This window comes from Dipodomys spectabilis, unplaced genomic scaffold (genome assembly GCF_019054845.1).
Source record: "Dipodomys spectabilis isolate Male_0828 unplaced genomic scaffold, ASM1905484v1 ptg000156l, whole genome shotgun sequence".
NCBI lineage: Eukaryota > Metazoa > Chordata > Mammalia > Rodentia > Heteromyidae > Dipodomys > Dipodomys spectabilis.
This window is the reverse complement of record NW_024870833.1, coordinates 443,924-466,743: the sequence shown is the minus strand read 5'-3', so window position 1 is coordinate 466,743 and position 22,820 is coordinate 443,924. Positions and strand designations below refer to the sequence as shown.

General features: G+C 33.6%; 1 protein-coding gene and 1 long non-coding RNA gene across 2 annotated transcripts in view; both read right to left on the bottom strand.

The window, feature by feature from the left end:
* Dmd (dystrophin) overlaps positions 1-22,820 on the bottom strand; it is a 1,242,252-nt gene that overhangs the window by 1,023,838 nt on the left and 195,594 nt on the right. The window lies entirely within an intron of this gene.
* LOC122118592 lies at positions 6,897-20,450 on the bottom strand. Its single transcript, XR_006149416.1, has 3 exons — positions 20,317-20,450; positions 13,824-13,837; positions 6,897-6,907 (listed from the first exon to the last, which is right to left on the bottom strand). It is a non-coding gene; the product is annotated as an uncharacterized LOC122118592 (long non-coding RNA).

The window sequence follows — 22,820 nt, the reverse complement described above, 5'->3', positions numbered from 1 at the left end:
TACACTTTCATTTTAACATGTCAATGTACATAGTCTATAATGGAGCCCTTTAGTCTGGTATTTGTAGGTAGGGTTTAGGGAGGACCCTACATGCCAGGAATTATATATTATAACATAAGTATCTTGCTTTGTAAGCCAGATATTATTTGCATTTTCTCATGGAAGAACTAAGATCCAGCCATGTGCTTATATCATGCATCATTGCTAGTCATGGGGTTCTATAGCAACTCTATCTTACCATAAAACACATGTTCTCCAACATGTCACATTGATTCTTTCAGAGCTAGTAAGATGTTGAAATCTCAAAAGATAGTAAATACTATGCAACCCTAATAAGTAACTCAGTGAACTTCCAATGAGCTAAAATGGTCTTGAAAACATGGTGGAGGATCAGACATCAACAATAGCTATGGACTTAACATAATTTGAGTCAATCTTCAAAATAGAATAATTAGGAGGATAAATATTTTCCAATTGATGCATAACTGCAAACCATAACAATGCACAGGTTGGAGTGAGAGACTGATAGGATTTGATAATCAAATATGCCCAGAAAAACAGTTTAAACACAATATACTATTTCTGTTACTTTAAAAAGTTTTCATGTCTCTGTTCAGTTGATCAATACTGCACCATAGTCAAACATGTTTGCTATTATTTAGATCCATATTTCCATATCATTTTCCTCAGCATATTTTTGAAATTAATGCATGTCATTGCTTCAATCAATATATGTTCTTTTTCCATTGACAAGTAAAATTATATTAATTGTTTATCATGAGTGCCAGGTATTTTTTGAGGTCGTAAGAGGAGGAAGAGAAGATGGCAACGTTTCTAATAACACCTAAATGTGAGTAGCACATAGCTACACAAAGAAAAAGGAGTATTTTAGGTCAAGGTGGTGGGGAGAATATAAAGACCCTGACAATTTAAAGAAGTGTGCGTATAGATATAATACATAAAGGACAAATGAACAGCTGACTATGAGAAGGGAATACACTATACTTAATACATTCCCTAATCAGTACGTTCTATATCAAGATAAAGAGTCTGGAGTTCATCTAATCATAAGAGAAGTGCATGAGGAATTTAAGCATGGAAATGTCCTCAATTTGTTACTTTGAGGTGATTGTTCTGCTATTATGTAGGATTGGATCAGAAGAAATCTATAACTAATACTAAGGGTTTGTGGCCTGATCTGCTGAAAGAGCAGGGGTGACCTTGGTGAAGGTGGTAATGATGCAGAGAAGGACAAAGCAAATACAGTTTGGAGAGAGAAGTTACAATATACTACTTGTTTGTAGATTGCATATACGAAGAGGATACAATGGAATCATGGGTTCCTTTATTACTAATCTAGGTGATAGTAGTAATATGCTGATGTAGAAAAGAAGGCTGAGGCCTAGAAGAAATTTTAACTGAAATGTCAATGCTGAAAGTATACCTGTGAAGTAGTAGTGTCATATCCTCAGATGGGTATAGAAATTTGAGTGAAATAGTCAATGGAAAGATAAACTAAGGAGCTAATTAGAACTAACAGAAGATGATACATAAAGCCATACAAATCTGATGATATCACCTAGAAGTATGGAGTATTTCCCAAAGACTATTGCCTCAAATTGGAGAATACACACCTCCATTCAATGGACTCAGCATTAGTCACTAGGCCATGAACAGAAAATGTTAAGTCTTCTGTTTAGATTTACTTTTATTAATTTCTATTTTTGTGTCTGCTTCATACATTTATTTAAACATTCATCTTCAATCTATAAACAGATGTTCACTGATGATAAGTAATGCACTTCAAAGTTCTGTTTTGATAGGCAAGTATGATAGCAATTTCTAAGGCTACCACTTCACAGTGCTGTTGTTAGAAGAGGAGCTAGCAGCAGCAGAAGCAAGCAGCTGAGGAGGGAAGCAGGGGAGAAGCTATTTTTCTCAGAATAAAAGCAATGCTCCTTTGATCCCTCGATCTGAATAATCTGGGAAATAGGATTCCATAGGAAATCTTGTGTAAATCCTGTCCTGAAAGCCAGACTTGCTACAAATGCATAAAGCCAAGCATCAATCATATTGTGAAATAAGGCATTTCTAAATCTTTATCTCCCCATTACCCTCACTTAAGTATAGTCCTTCTGCTAACTTATGGTTAAATGTTTATTCTGAATAATTACCATTGTCCTTAAATTTTTCACCTTCACATTTAAAAGTATGCCATAAAATTGTTAGATTACTTGTCAGATTTCTAATATTAGAGAAACTACTTTAGAAAAAGAGACAATGTATATTTCAGGCACATTTCCAGTCCTAAAAACTATAAAGTATTGCTAAGCCTGGCATTTGGCCATTAATGCTGTCTTTCACTTTTGTAATGTAAAGAAATAATAGATTTATGACAACTTGGGTAATACTTTTGAGCATCCAACTATTCCTTTAGATATCAAAGAAATTTCAATTCATGATGGTTTCTCCTTCTTTGTGAGCTATGTAGGAATAGCCTCAACTTGCAGAAAGAAAATTTGATGTCAGCTCTTAGGTTTTCTGATTTTCTTTTGCAAGCCTATTTAATTATAAAAACAATATCAACACTAAAGAGTTATATAAATGGGAGGCATTGATGTATGCTCAAATGAATACAATATCAAAAATAATGTATGGCCCAATATTTTGTTTATATCAGATTTCATTACAGATTTAACATTTAATATATATGTGCTGATGAAGTTGTCTTTATTATTCTTTATATACAAGAGGTGCATTGTTCATTCAATTTATCATGGAAAAGGAGAAGAGTTTGGATGAACCACGTTAGTTTTTGTACATTATTGGGTTGAAATAAACACAAGACATGGAATTTTTATGAATGATTTGGCACAGGCCTTTTTTTATGTAATGACTTTCTTCATTGCCCCTCTCGGAAAAGAAGTACAGTTTCACTTTCAGTTGACACACAGAATATTAGCTCACCTTAGGATCTTTTTCTGTTTCATTTTTTTTGCTGTTGTTGTTTGTTTGTTGTGTTTTGTTTTTGACCAGTCCTGGAGTTTGAACTCTGCACCTGGGTGCTGTCCCTGAGCTTCTTTTGCTCAAGGGGAGTGCTCTACCACTTGAGCCACAGTGCCATTTCTGACATTTTTGAGTAGTTTATTGGAGATAAGAGTCTCACAGTGTATCCTGCCTGGGCTGGCTTCAAACCGCAATACTCAGATCTCAGCCTCCTGAGTGGCTAGTATTACAGGTGTGAGCTACAGGTGCCTGGTTTTCTCTGTTTTTAAAAAGAACATTTTTTTCTGTAGAACTATTTGGAAATTTCTTGTTTACATTTTCAAGAGTTTTTTGGTGTGTAAGAAGACTTAGGAATTAGTTTTGCATTTCAGGTTTTTTCCTTAAGATATAATTGGGTGTGAGACTAACAGTGCACTGTAGACTTTGAATAGCTTACAACTTTGTATTTAAGATACTAGACATTTAAATTTTTCTATCTAAATTAATGCTATTGTTAATTTGGTTCTTAATCCTTTAAGAGACCTTGTGGTTTCCTATGAAAAATGTCAAGCTTTCACATTAATGTTACTGAATGTCCCTTTTGGCTTATTTTTACAATGGCAAATGATAAAATGTGAAGCATTATTATTTTTAAACAATTCTTTTAAAAAAGACTTTCCATTTTAAATTTAGTAAAAGAACGGAACTTGCTTGACTAAATTAAAAGGCTGAGGGATTTTTGAAGGTCTGCATTTAAAAATATTCAAACTTCATTATTTTATAGGATGTTAAATCCATGCATGTAAGTGCCCACTAGCTTTGTTTCATCAGTCAGATGTCCTCATGAATAGAATTCCAGTTTAGTCAAGGAATTTGAAGATGCATTTCTGAGAGTCACAATTGGAAAGGAAATCTCCTCCACTACTGATAACTTCTAATTTCTGGACTAAATTCCCAAAGGAATGGCAGCAATATTTAAGAAAACATGAGTCTAATTGAACAGATCACAACTAGTTAATGCAGATAAATAAAAGGAATCTAACATGCTTTAGAAAAACAGGACCTTGGACACCAGTTATCTGTGATTTGTCTTACTATGAAACAGAATGTGATAGATTGCATAGTGTCTCACAATTATTCATATCTACTTAGAATCTTAGAATATGACCTAATAAATATGTGTATATTATTCATAATATTCATATATTCTTCATGATACATATTGCCTATCTAATTAGTTTAAATGAGGTAGTTCTGAATGGGGGGGGGTAGGTCATAATCAAACAATGAGTATCTATTTTTGAAGAGAAATAAGAGAGGCAATGATATACACCCAGGGTGAATCCATGTAAGATAGAGACAAAGATTGGAGAAGTCAATGGATTCCATGGACTGCCAGAAATCACCTGAAGCCAGGAGGTAGCAAGAGAGGATTCTCTCCTAGAATCTTCAGAGTGAGCATGGATTTCAAACTTTTAGCCTCTAGTGTTGGAAGCAGTAAATTTCTCTTGTCTTAAACTACTCAATTTAGTACTTTGTTATAGCAGCCTCAGGAAGCTAAGTCACATAGGTTCGTTGCCTGGGGTTCATTTTCACAGGGGAGTGAATATAGATCGGAAAATATAATACATCTTTATCTTCACCCAACTCTATCTGAAAATAACTATTGCTTTATGTTATGGATATGGGCAAAATACTGTACCAGTATTTGCTCTACTAGCATTTGCTACAAATTCACTCATAAAATCACACAAATTTGATATCAAACTATAGTTGCAGGTTTCTTAATATATAATTTAGCTCATCACTACTATGAAAGTGCAGTACCAATTAGGCATATTATTTAATAAGATATTTAATAAGTTAATAAGAAGCACACATGCTTCTACATCATAATACTTATTTTTACAATGATATTTAACTGATATCTATTTTAATCCTGTGTATTTATATCTTACATTTATGGTCATTATCTTGAAGAGTTCATGAGCTTCACCACATAATAGAGGATATGTTGTATAAAGTGAAGTATGTTTTCTCTAAACCTATTTCAAGTAGGCTTCTACTGGCGTAATTACAGCCCATTTTAAGTGTGAAAGTTCTGAAAACATTCTGATACACATAATGGCAAACATATAGATTTTCTTGAGTTGTCTGTAATCCTAGCTACACAGGAGGGTGAGATTTGAGGATCACGATTGGAAGCCAGCCTGGGCAGAAAAGCCCTGGTTAGATTCATCTCCAATTAACCACTTAACAGCTGGAAATGGAACTTTATCGCTTTGAGCTACAGCTCCATTTCCACTTGCTTTTTGGAACATTTTCAAAGTTAATGCTATTATCTTCAGTATTAAAAATAGTTGTCTTCACCTTTGTAAAGAATTTTAAAAAACACTTCCATAAATAGCAAAATAATGAAACCATTTTCTCACCAATTTCCCATATTGTTGAATAAACTTCTTCATTTCTAGAAAAAATTACTAGCTCTGTTTGATTTACTGTTTATCATTAATTTAGGCCTAAATATTTTACAACTCTATAAAGTTAAATGCTAATTTTTAGAAGACATGATACACTGCAAATGACTTTTCTTTTTATTTATTTATTTATTCATTTATTTTTTAAATTGTGAAAATACCGTACAGAGGGGTTACAAGCATTGTTGCCTCTTCCTTTGTTTCCCTTCCCATCCCATCCCATCTCCCCTTCCCCCCTTCCCCCCCTGCCCCATGCCAAAGTTGTAAAGTTCATTTTTCGACATAAAGTCTTGTACATCTCATTGTTGCAATGGGTCCATCTGTATCCCTATTTAAACAATTTGGTTTTTTTCCCTTCCCCTCCACAAATTATACCAACATCTTTAAGTAGAAAAATACAGTTTACCATCTAAAAAGGTATAGGATAGTAACTAATTTTATATCTTTTTTAACAAACTTATTCCAAGTTTTTAATTTGCTGATTATATAAAATCTTGCTTCTCCAGTTGTCTTTTGAACCAGATTTTTCTTCCTACTGACACTCCTATAACTGTGTGAAATCCACTGTGTATTCATTACAATTTACATGAAAATTGTTTCTTGATAAAATTTCACTTTGGCTATAGGCAGTAAGATTATTAATTAACTTCTTTGTATTTTTTTCTCTTTTCCAAAATTTCTAAAATAAGCCTGTGTTACATCTATAAAATGAAAAAAATGTTTAACAGAAAATATCTATTTTGCTCATGTTTCTTTATGCATACATGATCCTAAGTATTCAAAGGAATTTCAGTGATTAAAGACAAAACAATTCTAGCAATCAATGGTGTTTTCTTTTACTTTTCTGTCAATAGCAAAATGATATACAATGAGGGACTAAATAAACTTTAGAATATGAGACGTGTATATGTATTGACATTCACTTATGAATGTGACAACATAGCAAGTTGGGCAGTGAGAGTAATTTTCAATATACTGTTTTCTCATACTATAAATGAAAGAATAGCAAATGTTGGCTAAAATTCAATAACTACCACAGTTAAGATACATAGTATAATTTGGACATTGATTGCCTTTGAGAACCTTCTCCTCAGGCAACATCAAGATAGATAGATATCAATAATTAGTAGTTCAGCTAGGGGTTGAGCCACAGATTTCAAGTTGAGTAAACTACAGGGACCCTGTACATTCACTTAAACACTGATAATTGCCAGTACTCCCCGTGGCCAACTCCACTTATTTCACTTGTTTTCCCTTTGAATGAGTCTGTTTTCACTAAGGCTGTGGGGTGCCAAGCCACTGGCAGGAGCCAGGATTGCAGTTTGCTGGCTTTCAGTGACAAACCACTAAATACAGCTGATTCCACACATTTCATTTCTATGCTTTCTTTTTGGGAAGGCAGAAGGGATTTACAGCTGCATATTAAGAACATCTACAATTCCTAACTCAAAAACACACCCCCTCCAATTATTTCACAAATTATCTTGTTACCATTGATTTTGAACTTATTTTTTTAGATCTGAATCACCTGGAGAAGAGTGAAAGCTGTTTATATTTGTATTTTCTGAAGTCTAACACCAACTGTGAGCTTTTCACTTTTGACTTGGAATGAAAAGAGGGAAGGAAAAAGGCTGGGAAAATTTTTTTTTCCAGGAAGGATGGATGGTCCCTAGTCCTTCTACCACCATCTGCCTTTCAACTATTTTCCCCATATATATCTATAACATACAGTGTCTATTTGTTTACCTACCTATCATCCCAAATTTTGTGTTATAAAACTATGACCCTGATGAGTGTATTGGACTCTTTTTCCCTTTCCTTTCCTTTCTTTTTTCTTTTTCTTTTTCCTTTTTTGTTTTCTTTTGAGCCAGTTTTAAGGTTTGAACTCAGGGCCTGGGCACTCTCCCTGAGGTTTTCCACTCAAGCATGACACTTTACTACTAGAGCCAAAGATCCACTTCTGGATTTTAATCGGAGACAAGAGGCTTCATGACTGGGCTGGCTTTGAACCATGATCTTCAGATCTCAGCCTCCTGAGTAGCTAGGATTACAGGCACAAGTCACCTATGCCCTAGGTTTGGACTTTATTCTAAACTAAGATATTCAGATTCTCCATGGAGAACCAACTAGATATGCTATAGGTCATAAACATAAGTTTTTTGTTTGTTTGTTTCAGTCACAGGTCTTGAACTCAGGGCTTAGGCTCTGTCCCTGAGCTCTTTTTGCTCAATAGCTTTCTGTCAATTTAAGCCACAGCACCAAGTCTGGTTTTCTGGTATTTAAGTCAAGATAAGAGTCTCACTGCCCAGGATGGCTTTGAACTGTGATTCTCAGATCTCAGCTTCCTGAATAGTTAGATTTATAGGCATTAACCACCAGCATGCGCAGCATAAACAGAATTTTGACTGTCAGTTCAAAAAATTAATTTAATTGAGAAAAAAATTAAATGATCATTTTCTATTTTGAGACAAAGTATCATTATACAATTCATGTTGGCATCAGATTCACTATGTGGGCCAACCAGTTCTTAAAAGGCTTGCAGAACTGCTGAATGACTACTCAATCTTGACAATTTTATGGTGGACCATCATTCTCAATGAGAAATTTTGTTATAAAAGATGAAAGTTTGGATAATAAATTGACCACAGAAAGTCCCTTTCATTCCTTTTGAGAACTCTATGAAAAGTGTACCAATTTTGTTTTCCTGTGGGAACCACTTAATGCTTGGCACAGAGTAGGTCCAAGAATATTTGTTTAATTTATACATTGAGAGATATACTTTGCCAAAATTCAGCCTGCTAGGAGTCCATGCTGGTAACCACGGTTCTGTACAGAGTTCGTTGGCAGCAAGAAGTTAATATTTGATTTGAGTCAAGCTGAGAAAGATACTCAAAATAACAGCTTCTTCCTTGCATTTTTAATCAGAGCAATATTGTCTTTCTTATTAGATTTGTATGTAATTTATGATCATAATAAGTCTATCTCAGTCATGTTTGCTGCTTTAGTTTCATGTGAAAATATAAACACCTTCAGATGGATGCTGAAGTGGAAACTACTTTTCAATATGTCAAGTTAACAGTTTTCCTTTAACAGTTCTAACCAAAGTCATAATATATGTATTATGTAACTAACTGTATGTATTTTAAGCAAGGTTATCATCAAAAGAACATCTCTTCCCCCTCCACTTTTTTTTTCTTAAACACATTCAGAAACTGTTACTTATTGCCTAAAATACACTTATCTATGTATCCTAAAATGCTTTTCACAAAGTGCTCTCAATATACCTACTCATACCCTATAGAAGAGCTGCTTGCTAAATTGTTGCTCTCTTGCCAAGTGTCTACTGGTATTCTGAATCAAGGAGAGGGAAATGATAAGAATTAGTTGAATAAAATCAAAGCACATTGAATATATGTATAAAACATCATAGAATCTGTTACAATAAACAATTTAAATTACAATATTATTACATACAATAACAAATTCTTAGAAAGAAAATGAAATGCAAGGCCCCATATCTTGTTGCCACCAGTAACAGGTGTCTTACAGCAACAAAGGAGCCTTGAAATACACATCTAAATAGATTAATAGAAGAATGGCAATGTAATCGAAGGGCTTTACAAGTATCTTGCTATATTTTGACTACTGTCATCATCATTAATAATGCAAATACAATCTATTTAAAAATGGCTCCTTTTAATGCAGAAGGACAACTTTTACCCACAATAATAAATATATTGTGTTTCAGCCTTGCTGATAATAACACAAGATAGTGTTTAATTAGTTATACTCTTCACCAACCAATATTGCTTTAGAGATGAAATGATTTTCATCTTTATAACTTACTATGCTTAGGGACATTTAGGAAGGCTCTGTACTACAGTGGGTGGCAAGTACTCTTATTAGTTTTCTCAATGCTTATTAAGCAGAGCTATGATTTAATTTATTTTGGTCAATGTCTCTATATTCTAGCTGGTGATGAAGTCATATGATGTTTGTACAGAAAGACCTTCAGTTATTAGCCTTATGAATCTGGTAAAACATCTAACATTGCAGAGATTCTGTACAAGAGTTATAAGAATAAGAACACTTTTATATAAACCAATTTTGCTGAAACTTTTTGAAAGTCACCTTAAGTGACTTTCTAGCAAATTTTTAAATAACATGCAAATACAATGCATTAAACCAACTTTATAATCTACTGCATTTAAATAACTATTGTATTATATCCTCTGCACAAGGTTTTTTTTTTTTAAAAGAAACTATGTTTGATGATACTCCCAAGTTATTCATTTCTTGGTATGACTTCTAAATTTTTCCTTATATTTATCATATTGCTATATTGCGACATTCAAACAGAAATCTTCAAATACACACACACACACACACACACACACACACACACAAACTATTAACAATTAAACTGTTCAATGTTATGAGTAGAGCCCTTATATCTTCTATTTTGTTTCACTAAATACTGAATTATTTGGACATCCAACAAAACTCACAACTCACAGTTTATAAAACTCTAGCCTAACAGCTTAAATACACAAAATGTACCAAAACAGAATAAACCAAATTAAACTCAACACAAGAAGAAATGATCCTTGTAGCATTATTTCTCGTGACTTCTTTCTATGCACTTTTTTTTTTTTTGGTCGGTCATGAGGCTTGAACTCTGGGCCTAGGGGCTGTCCCTCAGCTCTTCAGCTCAAGGCTAGTGTTCTACCAGTTGAGCCACAGCACCACTTCTGGTTTTCTGGTGGTTAATTGGAGATATGTGTCTCATAGATTTTCCTGCCCAGGCTGGCTTTGAGCCATGATCCTCAGATCTCAGCCTCCTGAGTAGCTAGTATTACAGGTGTGAGCTGCTGGCACCTCGCTCTATACATCTTTATGTGACCAAAACCCACTCTTGTTATACTATACATCAAAGTTTTCCCTCATACAACCACTTTTCAAATGTTTCTGCATTTCCTAGGTTTGCACTTCTCTCTGTTATTTACATAGATCTTTACATGTTTCAAATGTTTAAATGTTTTTCAACTTCAGTAATCTTGGATTTTCTGAAAGTAGATGAGTGTTTTATCACTTTCCCTAAGCTAAATACCTAGAAATGGTCTGACCCAGAGCAGCTCCAAAGTAAGTTTGTTTGGTAAAGGCTATGTGACATTGATGAAAATGTTGGAGATAAATGCTGAAAGTATGCTTAGTAGTGGTTCATAGATTTTTTTTAATACACAGGTAATGTTATGGGAAGATGCAAGAATGGTTGTTTCCTTAACCCCATGTCTTGTGGTACTGGTGAATGTAACTGCTATCGTTTGTTATCTCTAATACTCTTGTTAGAAATGAGTGGCTATGATCACAGAATTAAGAGCTGGAATCTTTAATACATGATCAGGACGTCAGGATTTTATGCTCACAAATAAGATTAGTTCCATCACAATAGAATCCAATGAATATGCTACAAAAGTAAGAAGAGACTGTAACAAGAGTGGGTAGGAGAGAGATGGGTGGGGTGGGTGAAAATGTTGAAGATAAAGTATATTCTGATTTGTTAAATGGCAACTCCTATGTACAAATATTTAAAGATAATAAGAGTAAAAATAAATTAAATTGAAAGACATACAACTTGGTTCTGTCTCTCTTCCATTCTCCACCTGTTTCCCATAAACACACCAACAAGGTCCTAATAAGATGCTAGCAACTTGACATTGACTTCTCAGTCTCCAGAACTATGAGCCAATAAATGTGTAAATATTAATATTAGTCACTCAAAGGTATTTTTATAGCACACAGAATGAGCTAGAATAGTCACCTATTTCTCTTTTCTGGGTAATATTGTAATTTTATTTCAAACTTTCTGTTCTTAATAATATCCCAAGGAGACTATGAAACATTTCACCAGTTCAGCCTTCTTTTAATGAATTTATATTAGATGCTCATGTATTGGTTGAATTGCCCTGAGCACTCTTGTATGGATTGCCTTGGATACCTAATTAAATTTGCAAATCTGTATGAATTATGGATTGAATGAGTTTGTTCATTACAGTATATGTCTTAAACAAATGTTCACATGCCTCCATCAAATTATGCTATTTGGCTTATTATTTTTGACAATCACTTTGTTTTTGAGTAACAGTTGTTTCAACAATCTATTATTAGTATTAAAAATATATAATCGGTAAACACAATAGCCAAATATTATAAAAACAACAAATACAAATTTGGAAATAAAATGTTTCAAGCATGTGTTACAATACTTAAAATTAGCAATAAAATAGGATTTTCAAATAAATCCATGTTAACTGAGATTTACAATACAATATAAGCTTGTACTATTAGTAGCAAAGCCAAGATTTGGAGAACTATGCTGGCACATTAAATTTATTCATTTTCACAGCCTGCAGACATTTTAATGTCTGAGTAGCAATAAGAACAAATTACCTAAAAACTTTTAATAGGGTATAATAAATTAAGGCTGAATGGTAATGTAAAAGTGGATACAACAGGACAAAATTATGAATCTCATATAATGATCCAACAACACTTAAAGTGTGGAAGTAACATTGGTATTCTGGGATATATGACCACTATTGATCCTAATTGTTTCTCTCTTGTCAAATAGAAATTGCACATCAATCTCAAAGCATTGCAAAGTCTTCATTACATGTAAATGGTTATGTTTCACAGATTCTTCAAGGGAAATTCAACCTTCTTTACAAAAGGAGCCAGGCTAGAAGAGTTACTCTGATGACACTATACATACATTAGAGTTTCTCATTTATAAGCACCACAAATCATACATGCCAATAAGGGGATTCGTTGTGAGGAAATGAAGGGGTTCACAATATGGAAGAGTAAATGAAATAATCAGATCTGAATACGCTCAGTGCCAGCAGCTTATCACATGATATGTATCTTATTGATTTTTGAGGCATTTCCATTAGAATACATGAACACCAAGCTTATAATTTACCTTAACATTCAAAATCTCAAGAGGAAATACAATTGCATTATTGTAGGACCTATATTTAGCACCACTTGGGTGGTGAGAAAAAAAGCTCCAGCAGGACAACCTCTAAAAGTGTTATACAACATGGCAATACATTTGATGTATAATCCCTTGAAGAATGATCAGAACTCCAAGTAGAACTTGTGATACCATCAGACAAAAGAATAGTTGCTATACATATGCTAACTACATTGATGTGACCATTGCATCATGTGTACATGTAGCAAAGCTTAATAATGCTGAGGGTAGAGGCATGGCTCAAGTGGTAGATGTTCAGCTGTGTGATTAAGTAGCCTCTCTGAGACCCTAAATTCAATACCAAGTCCTAGCAATGGGAGTAGAGTCTAATACTACAGCCCACAACTATACATAATAATTTGATATTTGAAAGTAAATCTTAGAAACTGTTAATTCTGGAATTGAATGTGACTTAACTAATTATTTGATTTTTTCTTTTTATGATGGTATGACTATTTTAAAATTTTTTTATTATAAAGATGCTGTACAGCAGGGTTATAGTAACATGAGTAAGGTAATGAGTACATTTCCTATCAAGCACTGCTACCCCCTCTTTGTTTTTCTGCGACCATCCCTTTCCTCCCCACCTCCCCAACCCTCCCTCCCACCCACCCCCAAAGTTGTAATGGTCATTTTCAACATAGTATCTTGTACGTCTCATTATTACAATGGGTCAAATTGTATCTTTGTTTCAGCATTTTATTTCCTTTCCCCTACCCAAATTAGAAAAATGTATATAGAAGATGCAGGGCACCAGAATCAAATACAGTATTTTTTTTTTCAGATTCTTTTTTATTTATTTTTTTATTGTGAAAATACTGTACAGAGGGGTTACAATTACATGGGCAAGATAATGAGTACATTTCTTATCAAGCATTGTAGTCTCCTCCTTTGTTTACCCTTCCCATCCCTTCCTATCCTCATTCGCCCCCCACCCAATCCTCCCCCCCTCAAGTTGTAAAGTTCATTTTCGACATGACAACTTGTACTTCTCATTGTTGCAACAGGTCTTTTATAAGCATGGACTAAATCCAAGTCTGTTACACAAAATAAAAAGAATGTTTGTAAAAAAGATCAAAGTTACTTTTGTACTGTAACTTTTCATTTTTCGACCTTCTAAAGGAGATATGTAATGTTATTGACAACTATATAGATGTGCCTTTGTAACTATAATGTACCCATAAACAATATGTAAATAAAACAGCATAGTTGGGTTCCACTAAAACTTTATTTATAAAAACAATTGACTGGGCTGGGAATGTGGCTTAGTGGTAGAGTGCTTTCTTAGCATGTATGAAGCCCTGGGTTCACTTCCTCAGCACCACATAAACAGAAAATGCTGGAAATGGCACTAAGACTCAAGTGGTAGAGTGCTTGTCTTGAGCAAAAGAGCTGAGCAACAGTGCGCAGGCCCTGAGTTCAAGCCCCAGGACTGGCAAAAATTTAAAAAAAAAAAACAACCCACAAGTGACTGCTAGGATTCATCTCCATTGCTTGCCCTTCTCAAAGAACTGGATATTGATGTGATAAATATTAATTTGCAATATTATACTAATATTAAAAAGTATATATGTAATCATTAATTTTACTGCAAGCATTCTAGTGACATCACATGTATTTACTCATGAACAATACATCACATGAAATCCTAGATCCATGATAGTATGTAAATATGTTTTTATAAATTTTACATAAATTCATAAAGCAATGTTATATACTGGCAAATAGGAATAATAATGAGCCTGTTAGCCCTTGAGGAAATGCTATCATACAAACAAATATGCACTCATAGTCATCACTATATTTAATTGCTCTTATCTTTGAACCTTTCTTCCTTGTTAATTTTGATTAGAAGGCATTAATAAAAAGTTATTTCAAGTAAAATTTTGTCAATTAGAGTCTTACTACACTGTTTACCAACAACTCAGTTTCTGGCCTATATCAATAATTTCATTACACAGTAGGAAAATTTACTACTAGTATGACTAGACACTTGCTATTCAAATTAATGAATAGTTCATCCTGAGCACACTAAACTGTGAATAGTCATGTTGTATTAGAATTTGCCAATTTTTCCATTGTTCAAAATTTACAACTTATGGTAAAATATTTCCTCACTCTCTTTGTATAACTGGTTTATGTGTGGCTTTTCCTGAATACTTCCTTTTACAATATTACATTTTTACCTGGCTCCCACATTTATGTTTTCCAAAGTAAGGCTGATAATGGCAGAGATATAATAGATGAATATCAAGAAAGACAAAAATATACTTAATGTTTTTTTTAAATAAAGCATCATTTTCTATGGGCTAGATCTTGTCATTTCTGGAGTGCTCACAAACTATACTTTACTTCTACCTTAGCCTAATATGCTGAACTCATGAGATCATGAGTTCATTGGTAGAAAGTAGGTTCTTAGTCAACCTCTATGTCCCTATCAGCAAATAATATCTGCCTTTTAAAGAATTAGCCCACAAGAAGTTTTTTTTTTAATGTATTCTGTTATTTCAGATACAATTTAATGAGTAAGAGAATGCAATCTGACTATTGTTAAACTATCAGCAAATGTGAGAAATTTATTTATTTTGTACACAGAAGAGAATATTTGGAATGTAATGACAAAAAAAGGACAAGAAAGGGAGAAAAGACAAATTTGGGAATATTTTTCCAATAAAAATAAATCAGTGAAAGTATAAATCTTATTTATTGATGCATGTTCACTATATGAAGAAATGGTTTTCTGTACTGAAGTACATTGGTGAGTAAGAAAGACAGTTTCCCTTCTGGTGGAAGATACACATGAGAAATATGTAAATATCAAAATTTTGGTAAGTTGCAGTGTTATTGTTAAAGAGGATAATTTGAACTAAAGGCAATCCTATATGTGTGCTTGTATATGAGTTGTCAAAAAGGATTTCTGACATTGGAACAGGAGGACATATAAAAAGAGATATATGCTAAACAAAAATGGGAGACAGTGAGACATGGAAAATATAGGCTGGGGAGAATGTAGTATCTTCAATGGAAAAAGAAAATTAAGGGCAGGCACTTATGGTTCATGCTTGTAATTCTAGCTACTTGAGAGGCTGAGAATGGGAAGAACTTGATTCAAGGTCAGCCAGAGAGAAAAGCACATGAATTTCCCCCCACCCCCACTCCTCCTTTTCAACCCATAGCTGGGTTCAATCTTGTGATACTAGGCCAGCTCATGTAGAAAAGTCTGAGATATTCTGTCTCCAGGGAGGAAAACTGCATGCAATAGTGTGCAGCTGTCTTTTCAGTGTTTAGTAGACTGCTGGCATATCATAACTAAAGCAAGTGCCTGGGCAGGAGGCAAGACTTTATCCTATAAATAACCAGTGAGAAAGAGGGCTGGCATTACTTTTCAGAAGTATATCACCAGGAAGCCCTAAGTTCAAACTTCAGGCTTGAAAAAAAGTAAGCCCCATTTGTTAGGAAATGGAAAGACTCGGAAAAAAATATATTAAATGAAGTAAGCCAGGCCCAAAGAAACATAGGTCCCATGGTTTCCCCTATTTGCAATATCTAGTATATGTCTGAGTCAACCAGAAAAGGTCAGATAAGGTGATGTTAAGGGAATGAACCCCAAGATAAGTATTCAAATGTTTTTTTCTTTCATGCAATTGTTTCTAACACATTTATAAGATTATTTCTTTGTTGCTTTGTATGTCCCTCCCCCATAGTATAACCCCTGCTTTCACTGCATTTGATGTCGGTATAGTTTGTGGAGGAGAAGGGGAAAAACAAATCGTCTAAATAGGGCTACAGGTGGACCCATTGCAACAATGAGAAGTACAAGTCGTTATGTTGAAAATGAACTTTACAACTTTGGTGCCGGGAGGCGGGGGAGCGGGGAGGATTGGGTGGGAGGGCGGGGGAGGGATGAGAAGAGATGGGAAGGGGAAACAAAGGAGGAGGCTACAATGCTTGATAAGAAATGTACTCATTATCTTGCCCATGTAATTGTAACCACTCTGTACAGTATTTTTACAATAAAAAATAAAATAAAATAAAAAGATAGAAATAAGTATTAGAAGGCCTGGTAAGAAGATACTGAGAATATCAAGAAAGGCAATATGTCTGGAACATTTTCATTGTATTGTTATTTCATAAAAAGTGCATATATTAATATGTGTATTTAACTATCTACTTTTGTTTCTCAGTATTTCTATGCTGATGTGAGCAATTTACTCTTTGTTTCAATTTGAGATGTATAATCTGCATGCTCCACATTTTGTTCTCATTTGTCTTGAGTAACATTGGGGATCCTTTAGGAATGATTTGTTTTCCGTACATGCTAAGAAGCTCTCTATTTCTATGTTTATTGAAGTAAATTGTAGTTTGGGCTCTTGGTTCTTTCCTATAATATACAACAATCTGTCATCTTCTTAAATATGTCATGCTGGACAACAGTTTCGTAAGAACAAACTACTGAAATTACCCAAATATTTTAATACAATTATTTATGAAAGATAGGGTTCAGTTAAAGCCCCTCTCTGAATTTCTACACTGTGCTAAACTCCCAATAAATCTGTCATTTGCTACTTCTGTAAAGATTCATGGGAGCCAAGAAGTTGGAGAATAGTTTCTAAGCAGCAATAAAAGGCTAACAATATTTACGAAAGAATGAAGTGCCCAACTGTTTAACTGTATTAAGAGACTGAATTCTCATGCCACTACCAAATAATAACATTGAAAAGCTCATATTAAAATGTGTTCCCCTCCTTATAAATCGCTGTAACTCTAAAGCAAGTGACTAGAGACAAATTGTCTTAGCAATAAATTTTCTTGCTGATTCCCTTATGTTAGTGCACATCCTCTAGTTACATAAAGCAGGATAGTTTTGTGACCACAAAATGTAATCATTTGAAATTTTATTACTGCTAGTGATAGTATGAATTTTTCTTAACTTTGGGATCCCAAAGAAGGGCAACAGATGGCAGAAATATTTACTCAAGTGATTTTTCTATCAAAGTTTCTATCAGCATTTGAGTCTCAGCAGTGTGGCTGTTAAGAAGCCGTCAAATTCACCAGCCAGCTGGTGAAATCAGAACTGTAAAAACTGACTATATAGAAAAGCATGCTTGTATCCAATTTAGCCTTTATACCATATGCCTTTTTGAGGTAGTGGGTAATTTGATCTGTATTAATATAATGCCAATTATCTTATAGAGTCTTTTGTGGGAGTTACATTACCAATCAAATATTAAGAGTCTTAAAATGAATCCTAATAAAAATACAAATCTCACTCTGTAGAGCCTGTCAGTGACCTATGTGCATCCCTTTAACATTCATCGTTTCTGTACAAACCAATAGCTTTTCAAAAGCAGCAACTGCTATATGAAGGTTTTTTGGGGCTGTGAGCACAAAAAAGTAGAATGAGAAGAATGAAAAACCCTGAGCATTTCCATTAAGAAGAAGGGAGCCTTTTCATACGCACACTTGTTTCAAACTTCTGGCCAGGAGTCATCTCAATTCCATTGTGCTCTGTGAATCTAAACTCATCAGAGCTGGATCCTTTACAAAGTACTTTCTTCAATCACAAATAGCCAAGGTAAGGCAAAATTGGAGAACAGCTTAAGTTGTCTTTGACATTTTTGTATTCTTTCTTTGCTATTCTCCCCAACTGCAAGTACCAGTGCCCTCTCTTTCTTACCCACTCATTGTTCCCCATCTGAGGGATCATAAAAAGAATCACATGAGTTTGTATGGAATTTGCCATTCTCCATGCCTACTTTGAATTTGAGGAAAAGAAAAGTATCTTTTTTCTGACAATGATAGTTGATGGTAAAACAATATAAGCATTCAAATACACTATATTTAATCCATGTTGACCTAAGTTTTAGCCTATCCTAATGAACTTGACTTATTATTACATCTCAAAGTAAACAGTCTTAATAAAATTTCTCATATCAAAATATATGTATTTGACATCACTGTATAATATAAATTATGAAGCAGAAATATAGTAACATTGATGGGGATCCCAGAAGACTGATTAATTTAATACTAATAAAAATTATTTTTCCTAAAACTAGCAGTGAATTTACATCAAAATATCACAATGCTGTTTGACTCTCTATGCTTCTTGTTGTTGACTTAAACCCTTAAAAGTACATGTACACAATCTCATTGCTGATTGTTGATTTCAAATGGCATCTCTTAAGACTCAAAGCCTCAGATTTGTTCATAAAATATTCTTTAGAAAGCACTCATTTTATATGGTTCACTAAGCAACCTTATCCTATAAAACAAGCAGGGTAATTTTCCATTTATAAGAAGAATATTTAGTCCTGTTAAATACTAAATCTAATAGTGTTTTTTTTATTATTTTTACTGGCAACTGTGACAATTTTTCAGTCCCATTCAATAACAGCTCATATGTTAACACTTACTTTTTTCTAGTCCAGAAAAATAGGCTAAACTCAAATGTTAGAGCATTTTATGATTTTTACTTTCCTGTTTTCACTCAAGGTAATTGATGACACACCAACTCACTTTGTCATCATATGAGTTAACATTATTTTCATAACTTTGCTTCATGGTATTCAGCTTTCTCTCTGAAAACTTCCATTAACTTTTCTTCTTGTTAGCTAGAAAATGAGTAGGCAGAAGTGTCAGCTATCTGAGGCGAATGTGTTGGGCTGAATTGGAACTTTCTTCAATTTTTAATCCAAGAGATACACTATGAGAAGATAGCAGCACATTTCATGAGAATAAAGTTTAATGGAATTTCCCGGTAGGTCACTCTACATTTCATATAGTTGAGGACAATAATTCAGTAAAAGAATTTTAGTTTTTTATAAATATAATCACTTATATTGGGTAATTATTTAAGGTTTACATTTAATGTGTAATTACTTCGTGGAAAAATGCTATTCATACTAAATGGTTCCTATTTATCTAATTGTTAAAGTTTAGAGAAGAGAAAGCAGAGACAAAGAAAGATCTAAGACAAATTCATAAGATTCTTCAAGCTAAAGATTTTTTAAGCTAAATAAACTGGAATATAAACCCACTGTTCCAAATCTCTAATAGAGTCCAATGTGACATATCAATATTTTAGTAGGTGATGGCATTTCTCCATTTACTTGAATTCTACTTCTTGAACAAACACATAAATATATATAAAGATAACTGAATAGATTTACTGACAAACTAATTTTAATGGCATATTCTATAGTTGATATTTTCTCCAGTCAAACAATATGATATTTTTTAAGACGTTCTCCATGGTAACATGGTCAATTGCTTTGGAATATTCTGCAATATTATAAATGAATACAATTAATTTTATCACTCTTTTGTGACAGAGAAAAATATTTGAGTTACATGGAGCCAAACCACCTTTCTGGTATTAGAAGTTATTTTATTCTAAATGATAATACAGAGCCTCAGTTAGGCACTAATCTCTCTTCTTAGAAGTAAAAATAATATATACAATGCAGTTCATTGCAATAAATATGGACAAGTTTACAATATATAAAGAATATTTTTCTGTTTATTATCTAGACTTTATGTGTGTGTCTCCAAGCTCAAATTTAGATCTGTATGTATTTTGTAGTACATTGGCTACTTGGTTGAATTCCCTCAAAGTAAACATTAATTGTTCATGTCATCAAATCTGCTGCTGGCAGCAACCATCTACCTCCTGTTTCCTAAGAAAATTTCACAGCAAATATTTAAACTCTCCTATTCATTATTAATCAGTAATGATGATTACTCATACTAAGTGAAGTAAGCCAGACCCAAAGAAACATTGGCTCCATATTCTCCCTCATTCGTAATAAATAGTACATGTCTAGGATAGCCCTAGCAGAGATCACAATAGCTCAATAGCTATGTACATATGAATACATAAGATGAGGCTAGGGCAAATGAACTCCAAGATATGGAAACAAGAGATTTTACTTTGTTATAATTGTTTGTAATGTACTTTTTCTTTCATTTCTTTTTCCTTTGGTTTATCCCCTGTTGTCACTGTATTTGATTTTGGTACCCTGTGTCTTGTATGTGTATATATTTATCTGAATTGGGGAAGAGAAGGGGAGAAACAAAATAGTGACACAAAGGACAAAGGGCAAGCCAATGAAACAAGGATACACACGAGAAAATATGTGGGAAATGAACTTTACAACTTGGGAAGTGGTTAGGGGAGGGAAAGTGGGAGAAAAATGAGGGAGGGGTAACAATGTTTGACAGGAAATGTACTCATTACCTTACATATGTAACTGTAATCCCTCTATACATTACATTGATTATAAAATCAAATTTAAAAATGATTACTAAGACAGCTGAGATTTCTAAACATCCCATAAGTAGAGGTTTCCTATAATATCTTACTGGATCCTTTTTCAAAATCTTATTTTGAAATTTAACATAGCCTTGAGTATTTTACATTTGTGCTTATTAATGTACATGTGGATGTATAGATGTGTGTACATGTACATTACTTTTGGCTTACAATCACTAAAGAAGAAACAAATGTATCAATGTTTATAGGATTTATGACCTCTGACAGCTACAAAAGTTTTCTCTTCAAGTCTAGAATTTTTCATTGATATGCAAATTAAGAAAGCAATAGATTAAATAAGACCACATTTAAGTGACCAGTACAACTATTTTCATCGCAGCATTGTTTACCATAGCCAAGATATGGAGTCAACCCAAATGTCCCTCAGTGGACAAATGGATCCGGAAATATGGTATACTACTCATCCATCAAAAAGACTTGGAAAAAAATATATTAAATGAAGTAAGCATGGTTTTGCTAATTTGTGGTAGCTAGAATGTGCCTATAAATCTACAAGCAAACTGGATTGTACAAGAAAAAAGTACACTGGGGCATGAGAAGTTATACAGGTCCCTAGGCATTCTCACAGAGTGAGACCAAAGGAAGATATTCTCTATAGAGGATCACATAGGTGCAACAGTTATATGCATCTGACAGTATAAACTCTCTATAGAAGGTGGAAACAAGGGATATTTTTTCCTTAATGTCATTTTTGTTTTCATTTTCTTTTGTTTGTTTATCTGTCTTTGAGAAGGTAAAGGGGGCACCGAAAGGGTGGGACAAAGGGTTAACAAATGCAGCAGTGATACTTACCACATACTGTGTTGAAAATGAAATACAAAAATTGTGGGTAGGAACCGGATGGGAAAACTTCAAAAAAATGGTCTCTTTATCTGACTTATGTAACCATAACCTTAACATTACCTTCACAATAGTAATAAATAAAATTTTAAAAAGAATACAACTGACTAAAAATAGATTTTTAAAACTTTTCTAAAGGAGAAATTTTTGGCAAATGTTTATAAGTTTCAACTAAACTTCCCAGTGAAGAAATGAGAACTTTTCAATATTCCTCAGACATATGAAATTATTATAAAATTACAGGATTATATCTTTAAAATATATTACCAAATAAAATGCCATCAAATTGTTCTGTCTAGTAGAATACTAGAATACTAGACAGAAAGAAAGAACACAGAGAGATAACTTTGGATATCTACAGATAGCTCTGTTCCAGTCTACAGCTGGTTTTTAAATGAGGCTATGTTAGTGAGAAAACTATCCAAGATTAGGGAACAAACCATGTAAAAAGACTAAAGCAAACCATTACCAGAGCTCAGTTTGGGTAGTGAGTAGTGCCTTTGGCCATGAGCCATGGTGTAAAATGTTATCATTCACTGGGCATCAGGGTGATGAGAAGAGCTTTGGCTAAGCAGTAGGAAAAATTAACCCTAGACAGAACTAATAAAGTATGTGTTAAAGATCTACACAATATCAAGCTGCTACCAAGTAGATTAGCTGTATCCAAGAAGAAAGGTTAAGAAAATGTATTGCATACAAAAATATCAACTAGTCAAGAAGTTAAAAGTCCCAATGTCTGACACACAATAAGAAGTTACTAATATCTAAAGAAACATCACAATAGTACCCAGTGAGGAGAAAAATTGATCAACTAAAAATGACTTAGAACTCACAAAGACAACATAAGATTTATTATATCTGAATTCCATATCTCCAAGAAGATAAAGAAAGTATTGACTAAATACATAGAAGATATAAAATATAAAATTACATTTTAAGAGATAAAAGCAACAACCATGAATGGTGTGAAAAGTCTACACTAGAAGGCATTAATCACAGGTAGGCATAGCAAATGTTAGATTATAGATGTATAAAAAAGAATTGTAGAGGAAACTAAGACTGTCAAGGAAACAAAGATAATATCAGCGAGTAGTGTGGTTATTTTGTTCAGTCTAAATATGTATATTTGGGCTCTCTTTTAGGATAA